The following is a 9,276-nucleotide window of genomic DNA, read 5'->3' as shown; positions in this document are numbered from 1 at the left end:
GTACGTAATGCCGGTTTTAATCTTTTTTCAGACGAAGTTGGTCAAAAAATGTTCATGATAAAAACGATGAATATTGGTGTACAAGCTGTACCGACAATGTTGGATAAAAGCACTATAACAGGAGAAGAGGAAACACAAACATATACCATGTCTTTTAACCCAGATAACTTTCAAAGAGCAGGGAACAATGGTAAGACAAACACTTAAAAAAAATTCAAGGAATATATTGAGACATTGAAACATGTTGGTTTTCAGTAGAATATTACAAATTTTGCAGGGTCCGTAGGATCAGACATGACAAAAAGATTCTGAATTGAGCGACTCGTGCTCCTCAAAGGCACATACCATTTGATTTTTTTTAAGCCAGGCAAATTTTTGAACAAAATATTCCGGCACTGATTTGTCATAATAAAACCGATTTATTAAATGCATTGGTGTCTAAAGATTTCGTTGAAATTTATGAAGTCAGTGACGGAATTCCCAAAAAGTAGAAATCCTATTCGAAAAACAAACGAAATCCTTTTCCTTGTGCATTCACTAAGCTGTCAATCAGGCGTAACAAAGAGGCGGAGTTTAAATCATGGTTTAACATAAAAAAAAAATACCAGATTCAACCATAGTTCAAGCTCCGCATATCTACCTGAAGTTGCAAGAGCAAAGTATGTCAGGATTCTTTTTACTTAAATACTAGTACTGGTAACATATCAATCTTTATATTACACCACTTTTTTCAACAACCGAAATATTAAGCAGATTATCATGTAAAAACGTCATAGGAATAATGCCGTATTGTGTTACAATTAACCATGCGCTGTAGAACGTATTATTGATTAGTGCGTTGTGTTTTACAGCAATAAAATATAAGATATTTCCAGGAAAAACATTTTACATCTCACGAAATATATTGACTTCTAGAAATTTTTTAATTTGATATTGGACGGACGGAAGAACAGATGCACAGCACAAGAATTGAGAATAGATCTAAAAATACCGCGATCAACAGAACTGCAATGTAATGTTCAATAACTGTCCGTTTTTCAGTTTTGAAATATATCCCTAACGACACTTACCAAGGATGAAATCCTTTCTTACCATAAGTATGTTCAGTATTCCTTTAAAATTTCAATCAAAGATAAAGAACTGGATCGTCTGTCACTATGTTCATGATGTTGGATACCTAAATTACATGAGTGTCTTTACGAAGAACGATATATAATTTGATCTTCAAGTTTTCAATGACAGCTATATCTCTATTGTTAACACCAATGTTATCAGCAAGCAATACCAATTTTCAAAGTAATTGTGAAACTGACTATTCTAGATGCGGTGTGAATCAGACGTCGGTACTTAAACATTCTAAACAGCTGGTAGTGTATATACAATTGAAGACTCATTTATATTTTAATAGTATTTCCCATTTCAAATTATAATATAAATTTGGTGAATTGTTTTATGAAATAAATGGCAAACACAAGTTTTATCCCTTAATAATTTCAAAGGATTAAGGTAGATCATAAGTAAATGTTTTTTGAGACAGAATTTTCTTATAATTTGTCAAAATGAAGATTTTAGTATGCTTCTTTCAAAAATATGATAAAAAGAATGGGTCACCGTGCTATTTTTCAAGCTATGAGTCGTTGAAAATTGACTAAATTTGGTTAGTTTGTTCATGAAAAACCACATAAGCATGATAAGAGTGCATAACAAAAATTCGATGAGATAGAATTTTGAAATAAATTGTGACAAGATAGGTTTTATATTATGTTTTAATAAAATAAAAAGAAAATATGGTGTCACCGAATTTGTTTTCTTGCCACAAGTAAAAATAAAAAAATTCCCTATTAGCCTAGTATAAAATTTGTACTAAAAGAGTTATTTCCCCTTAAATGTCTCATTTGAAAAAAATGATTTCAAATACCAAAAATTTGACATTTGTTAAAATATTTTGAATAATACAATAAATCAAGATGTTTATATTATATGAATTAACAATCTAACCATTAAATTGATAATCTGTTTCCAAATTTGCTAATTTGGGCAAATAACTAGACTGATTTTTACTGTGATTGTACAATCCAAAATGGCGGTATAGTCAGGTATACAATGAATCTACCTTAAGTCGCATGTCTGCCCTTACAGCTGAACGAACGTGATGGATCAGCTTCTAATTATTCGTTTATATATCACAATTGATTAGCAAGAGCTTGTAATTTCCTACTATGATCTTGTATAGCGGGTTGCTGCTCACAAGTAACCTTTTCAACTAAGACACCTAAGTGTTGAATTTAAATCATCCCATCGAAAATCTACAGACCCAGTCACGATTTGGATAACCGATGTGGAAGTATTTATAAAAATGAAGATGTGGTATGATTGACAAGTAGATAACTCTCCACAAGTGACGAAATGACACAGAAATTTACAACTATAGGTCATTGTCCGGCTTTAAACAATGAGCAAAGCCCATACCACATAGTCAGCTATAAAAAGCCCCGAAATGACAATGAGAAACAATTTAAACGAGAAAACTAAAGTCCTATATCTATGTAATATAAATGAACGAAAAACAAATATGTAACACATCAACAAACCACTGATTTGTTTCACAGATAAAGATGAATGTTCCGATTGTCATAACCGCGCCCTATATTCCTCTAACATATTACATCACTAACCTTACACGAGGTTTGTTTTAATATACCAACACGACAGGTGTCACATATCTTCTACGTCTAACAAAACAAGTTATTTTACTCAAATTTCGTTTGGTAAGTAATTAATCAACATGTCTTGCCATCATTTTTATTGATAGATCTGCCAGACAAACGTTGATAAAGTGTTTGAGATCACATTCCTATCGTTAAAAAAACGTCCTCGTTAACGGTAGATGTATTAAATGGTCCAAGGACACAGTTATCGTCATTTGGTTTTCGTTGTCTACGAATATAGTCCCTAATGTAAACAATGTATAACTTGCATGTTTTATTTGATACACTTTCCCAATTTATTTCTTGATATTAAATGCATGAAATATTAAGTAGGTGGATGTTATTACATGTCAAAACAATTTGGTTGCTGAATCTTTATGTTAAGTAGTGAATTGGTCCAGTTCTAAAAGGTCAAATTTTATCACGTCTGAAGCTGTCAAACTGACTTTTTCACCCCCTTAACACAGAATTGTCAATTTGTTTAGTAAGAGCTGGTAGAAGTTTCTATAATTTTGATATTATTTGTCTCACTGGTAGTACACTACACTGTAAAAATCTTTTTGAGAAAGAGCAGGTGCGATTTTTTTTATTTTGAATTTATTGTCTTCAAGAAATGCACTACGAAATAACTGTGTTCTCGGGCCAAATTGCTTAAATAGATTAGAGAAAAAACATTAATCAAACAATTCGGATACGTAATGGTAACAATGTTTAAAACAAAATAACGACTCTATTCTGATTTCATTTGATAAACGACTTGGCTTTTATTAATTGTTTTTTCTTTGACCTTGACCATCGACCGGGACTGGAACATTATGGAATCTGACATTGGTTCATCTGGCATATTGCTCTTGATTTTGAAGTCAAGTCTAGAAATCTTTTATTTAAATGTATGTTGAATCGAGTTTTTTGTCCTGCTCTTGGATATGCTCGATACATTGTTTCATGCAGTGTACTTGACTAAGTATTTGTTTTATTTGTTCCTCGACATAATGTTTTACATCTGCTCCAATAACTCAAAACTTCGGATAACGTTTACAGGTTTCGATGACTTTCTGGGTTATCTTGTTTAAAACGTTAACCAGGGTTAGATATTGAAGGAGTGTTATCTGAGTTTGTCTGCGAATTTGTAACTTGTTCAGTGTCATTGTTTTACTCATGGCGGCATCCATTTTGTTAGCATCCATTCTGTGCAGTGGCCGAATATGTTAAATGTCACTTGAAATCTAACTTGAGGCTAGTGTTCGCTTGATGAATTCAGAACTTATCTTTGTAATATAATATTACCAAACCCATCAATCATATAACAATAATTATTCCATTTTGGGGGAAAGGAGTTGGGAACAGCCATTTCCTTTGGTTGCAAAGATAAAAATGATGGTGTAGTATTTTGACTAATACAAGGTGAAGTACTGTCGACACATTTAAATTATTTAATACTTCTGCTCGAGGAATAGAGGTCATGATCACAGAAAATATATACCACCTGCTGTGCACACCGCGACGATTGACAATGAGGAGGGTTTCAAAACAACACAAATCGACAAAGGAGAGGAATTCAGCTTCCCAATTGTAAACTTTCCATTTCTATGAAGCAAAATGCTACCAGCGCCTGTATACGGAGTATATATATGTAACACTCAGATAAAAAATATATAGAAAATAATAACTTAGGTCTCGTTTCTAAACCGGCAGTATGACCTGAGTAAAAGTTCGTTTTGCTATGTTGAATGTAAATGTGATATTAAAATCCCAACTAGTGTTAATCTCGAATAACCTAATTTAGGCCCAATCCTAAATTCCCAGAATGATGAAGGAACCTATCTTCAGTATAAAAAACGATGTGGTATGATGATTGCTTAGGAGACAACTTTCCACAAGAGACCAAATAATACAAAAAATGACATATACTAGTTTATTTCATTGTACGGCCTTCAACAATGAGCAAAGCCCATACCGCAAAATCAGCTATGAAAGACCCAAAAATGATAATTGTATGTTTTGCTAACATGATATCTGATAACTAGTTTATGATTTTAAGAGCTTTTAAAATTACGGAACTGTTGAAAGATGGGAAATCAATTCTGCTGAAAAAAATACGTGCAATATTTTGATTTATATAAAAGGCACGAACGGAGATCGTACAAAATAATTTACGTATTAAACAATCATTTTAACAGTACAATACTCATATGCATCTTAGCTCTAAATACTTACAACTCGACAATAAACAATTTCAGTCAAAAGTCAATTCATATGTTACAGATTATTTGAAATATTTGTTTGTGCTAATCATTAACAACTGGCACTGAACAAACTAATGCTAATAAATGACCACTTCATCAACTGTGTCTCCCATCATAGAATTGTCGTGAACGTTATGGATTTGGGACATGCATGTATAAGCGTTAATAGACTTAAGACGTTCTGGTGTGTAATGATGGACACGTTTTGTTAAGTTGAATTGACTCCTTCGTAAAATTTACTGACGCCATAACGAGTTAGTTGACCGTTATGGAATAACCGTTTTACAGATGATATGGGATATTTTCCGTATGTTGTAACTTTAATCCTCTTCCCTTTTCACAATTAGACTATTCACTAGGTTTGCAATAACGTTAACATGAGCAACAACATGACTGTCACATGTGGAACAGAATGTACATACCCTTCCTGGCCGCCATTTTTTTTGTGGAGTTCATGTTGATGTTTTTTTTATTTTTCAATGTTGTGTCTTATGTTCTTTTATTTGTATGTTTTTCCTTTTCGTTTTAGCCATGGCTTTGTCAGTATATTTTTTAGCTATGAGTTTGACTGTCCCTCTGGTATCTTTGGCCCCTCTTTGGTACTCTGTTAACGTCTTCTCAAAAACATTTAGGAATGCATCATATTAGAACTAAATTATGCTCCATTCCATTATCTTAACTTTATTTACTATTTTAAGAGGCACAAAATACCTATTGTGATAGTTATTGTTTTATGAGCATTATTTATCTTATACATGTTTTATCATTAGTAGCGATTGGTTAAATTGGAAATGCAAGACAAGTTGTTTATAAGTGATTTTGTATAGATTGTATCATGGCCTTTTCAATATTGGCCCCGGTATCATCCCGAGACTCCTATATTGGCATCGATTATTAAGCCGAGGGCTGATATAGATCGAGGAATGATATGGAAAAGACATGTTATAATCTTTTTATCACATATTTAAGTTTTGCAGAAAAGAGAAAAAAAGGGTCAATTTAAGAAAATATAACAGGTAAAATCTTAAACTTTTATCACAAAAATGTCGTTCAGTATGCAATGACGTCACGTCATTTGGATTCAGGGCATACTAACTAATAACCTCTTTTTTGCTCCAGGCAATTGTTAGGTAATTACATATGCATAACAAATATGCGATAAATTCAAAAACACACTTTTTATATTAAATTTGAATTTAAAACATTTAAATTGTAGCTCTAGTACTTAGATTTGATGAACCAAAATATCTTTCACCTAGAATAGTCAACGAAGTCGATGATAGTGATGAGAACTTGCTTTTGGTAATTGGGAAGATCGAAGAGACTCAATGGTTCCATTCTGCATTTTCGGAGACAGATAAAGGCATAGTTTCAAATTTTGAACTAATACATATGCCTTTAACCAACCTTAGCAAGGAAAATATTAAAAGCATCATATGTATCGTAGGTAAATCTTCAAAAGAAGAGGATTTTTTACTAGTTCCAGAACTTGTGGATTTTGATAACATTAGAAACAAAGTGATAACAGTAGTCCTTGACAAAATGACTGTTCCGAATCTGTTGAACGGAACCCAACAAATCGTTGCAGCTCGGGATTGCAAAACATGGCTTTTTGATGTGAGGGAAGCAACTGATAGATCATGTAAGTTGCTTAGTACTTCTTGCGTCAGTAAATATATATGCGTTTTGTTAAACGCACTTGATATAATACATACTAGATGTTTAAGATATATTTATACCAGCAAAAAAATGATGTAAAATGAATATGCGTTTTAACCAACTTATGAACAGCATGATAAAAATTCTAACCTGTATTATAGGGTTATCACTGGTTTTTTTTGGTAGTGTAACTATGCTATTTTGGTCAATCCAAATCACCTAAAGGTGTAATACTACCTTTGATTTCCCCTATTAGTCTTTGTTAAATTTGCACTTTTTAAAAAAATGTACTGAATTTATCTTATTTTCGAATAAAGAAACACTTGGCATGAGTAACGTTTTATCCTGTCCAGTACCATAGAAAACATTTCACATTACATTTGATTGCATATAAGACAATAACCATCACTGGAAGTTAACCAATCAAGTTCTTCCGTTAATCAATCTTTGTATAAGGTTCAGTAACCATGTAACCTTAAGTTAACAAAATATTCTATAGAAACTCCAAATAAAAAGATATTGGTGCTTTGAAATATCCAAGACATATGTTTATGACATAGAAATGTTTCACTGCAATATAATGTCGGATGAATAACCTTCAACTGTCAAATTCAAGGGAATATTTTTGTCTACCTATTTTCGTATATTACCGGATGTGACGTACCATGATTTGGTGGCATTATACCTGAATCGGAAGGAGTGTACGTAGTTAGAAGTATAAGATCTTGAGTTCGCTGGTTAGCTTCGGCTTATCTCGGAGTAAAAACTACTTCATTAAGTTATGAGACAAAACATACCAGTCAGAGAAACCAGACTCATAAATTTGGTTAGACAGACATGATTTCTCTCTAAATATTACTCGGCAGAAGCGATGATATCAAAACAGGCCTAAGTTGATATAACAAATTAAGTTCAAGAAGCCTCATTCTTTTCGTGATTGAGGAATTTTATAGCTGACAATGCGTAAATGGTTTTGTTCATTGTCGAAGGCCGTACGGGTTACTTATAGTTGTTGTTAATTTCTGTGCTATTTGGTCTCTTGTGGAGAGTTGTCTCATTGGCAATCATACCACATCTTCTTTTTTCATATTAATATGAAATTTTTTCAAAAGAACCGGGCTTATAATTTGATACGCCAGACGATCGTTTCGTCTACAAAAGACTCGTCAGTGACTCCAATATCAAAATAGAAAGAAAGCCAAACAAGTATAAAACCAATAATTGGCATTACATTGGTTATGTATTTTTTTTAAATATTTTATAATGGTACATGTAAGATACCAAATCTCTAACGAAAGGGATATTGTTTGATTACATATGATGACGACGCAATCTTTCAGTCAGTTTGATTTTGGTTTGGAACTCGCATGTCAGTTACTGTTTGAAGTTCTTTGATAATTTATGCATCATTGTCATGCTTCTTTTAAACTGAGTTTTCACTGTGCGTATTGCTATGCAGTTTTTATACTTCATTGTCTAGAAATATAGGGGTATGTTTGAGATCTCGAAAAACATATTTAACCCAACCGCATTTTGGGCTGTTCCAAGTCAGGAACCTCTGGCCTTTGTTAGTTTTGTATGTATTTTTTAATTTAAGTACATTTATATGGTTTGGAGTATAGTGTGACTTTTATTTTCACTGAACTGGATTCTTATTAAGTGGTCCGCTGAGGACAAACACAAATTGTGCCAAGTATGGTTAAGGTAATCTATGCCTGGAATAAGAAAATCCTTAGTATTTAGAATAATTCATACTTTTGCAAACAGTTAATTTATAGTAAAAATCATATAACTGATATTAATGTCAACATCGGAGTGCTGACTACTGGGCTGTGATACACTTGGAGCCAGGCTCATAACTTGATACGTTAGACGGGTGTTTTGTCTGAATAAGAATCGTCAGTGACGTTCAGATGAAAAATATTTAGAAAACCAAACAAGTTAACAAAACTTTACGACAAAAGAGATTATTTCAGCTTTCCAATAGTGAATTTTCCATTAGTAGCAACATTCCAGCAGCACCTGCATACTGGGTATAGACCTCCTAATAGATACGATATTCCCATGCTTGCATTTCCTATCATGATTTTCTTGATAGATGGTTGCTTCTCACAAGGAAGATATTTAATGAAGAAATCCAAATGATGAAGTTGAAAATTTTACGGACGCCATCACGAGTTGGTTGACCGTTATGGAATAGCCGTTTCACAAATGATATCGTATATGTTCCTTACGTCGTAACTACAATCCCCTTCCCTTGCATGAATGTGACCTCCCGAATCAGACTATTTACCAGATTTGTTATTACATAAGCAACAATAGGGATGCCACATGTTGAGCAGGATCTGCTTACCCTTCAGGAGCACACGATATCACCCCTAGTTTTTGGTGGGGTTCGTGTTGCTTGTTCTTTAGTTTCTATGTTGTGTCATATGTTTTATTTTTTTGTCTGTTTGTCTACTTTCATTTCTAGCCAGGCGTTGTCAGTTTATTTTCGATTTATGAGTTTGACTGTCCCTCTGGTATCTTTTGTTCCTCAGAGCATTGTAAAAGCGATAAAAACGAATATAAACAAAACGTTTATTATTTTTTATGCGTCCAAAACGCTTTTCTGGATTTAGTTTCATCAGGAACGCTGAAAGCCAAACATTTGAAATCCGAAG

The sequence above is a fragment of the Mytilus galloprovincialis genome, chromosome 10, assembly GCF_965363235.1.
Source record: "Mytilus galloprovincialis chromosome 10, xbMytGall1.hap1.1, whole genome shotgun sequence".
In the NCBI taxonomy this organism is placed as follows: domain Eukaryota; kingdom Metazoa; phylum Mollusca; class Bivalvia; order Mytilida; family Mytilidae; genus Mytilus; species Mytilus galloprovincialis.
Note: the sequence above shows the minus strand (reverse complement) of the source record.